The 1,336-nt window shown below is 24.3% G+C and overlaps 1 pseudogene; it reads left to right on the forward strand.

Annotated features, from left to right (window-relative positions):
- Nucleotides 1-1,336, forward strand: part of LOC110263856 — a 9,222-nt pseudogene that overhangs the window by 867 nt on the left and 7,019 nt on the right.

The following is a 1,336-nucleotide window of genomic DNA, read 5'->3' on the forward strand; positions in this document are numbered from 1 at the left end:
TATACTGATAATAAAAAACTAAACACTGATTAAATTCGTTATTTGACTTTAATTTTAGAGATTTTTTCCCTTAAAAAATACAATCAGTAAAGCGGAAATAAAGTACAATATTAGAAGAACATTAAGTTCTTTGGAAAATGAAATAGATAGAAATAGGAAAAATATCTCTATTTTGAAATACATTTTGTTTAATTTTATCTTCATCCGCATGCATGTGAGTTATTTAGATAGTGTTTGTTTTAAAATATTGAGATGGGGAGTGGATCTTTTTCGGTAAAAAAAAAATAGATGGTGTGTAATGTTTAATCTAATTATTCATTATTTTTTTTTATTTATTTATAGTCTCACTTATAGAATCAAAAGTAAGAGATCATATTGGATTCTGTCAAGTGTTAAAAAAACTGGAGAGAATCCATTTCATCAAAAGAAAGAATGTACTTTTCAAAATTTTAGTATTTTAATATCTCCAAAAAATAAAGACATAAGAAATTGAAATTTTTGGAGACAAATACTGAAATTTTAATAATATTTTATACCTAAAATATCCTCATTTCAATTAATTAATTCTAACTTTATCTAAATTAAATTAAAATTTTATTCTTATTTGAGTCTCTATCTCCTATCTTATATCAAACACAATATTAAAATTTATTTTAATTTTTGTCTATCAATTTCTGTTTCTCCATCTTAATTTTTCAATTTTTGTCTTTATTTCCCAGTTTCAATCTCTTCATTTCTATTTCTCTTCTAAATGCTTTATGTATATTTTTTTGATACATTAATAACAATATTTTAGAACATCCCAAACTAAAAAAAAAATAAATAAATAAGTTGTGTTACTATTTTATTGATTGATGTGGCAAACCCGTCTCTAGCTCAGTGGTTAAGAGCTCATATCAGGTAGTTTGGAATATAATAGTAGTTAGCATGTGCAACTTGAGAAATTATATAAAATAAAAAAAGGAACATTGAAAAATTAACATGACCGGTAATGAACAAATGATTATATAGCACCAAATTAATTACTCTAAACGAATAATTAGTTTCTAATATGGATGTATTTGCATGGATATGATTATGGTTGATGACTGATGAGGACCTGGTTTAGTCTTATGCCTATTTGTCTTTATGAAAGATCGAATAATGCTTGGTTGTTAGTTGTTATGTTACACTTTTAATTAAGACTCTTGTAGCATTTGCATATAATTTAGGCATCAACTAGGAGAGGCCTATTTGAATATAATTTTGCGGTATCTAGTTATTAAACGAAAATTTTGTGGATTAAAGATAACTAAAACTTTTCTAACTTTTTTTATATATAAATTAAAGTTTACTT

Source organism: Arachis ipaensis, chromosome B06 (genome assembly GCF_000816755.2).
Source record: "Arachis ipaensis cultivar K30076 chromosome B06, Araip1.1, whole genome shotgun sequence".
Lineage (NCBI taxonomy): Eukaryota > Viridiplantae > Streptophyta > Magnoliopsida > Fabales > Fabaceae > Arachis > Arachis ipaensis.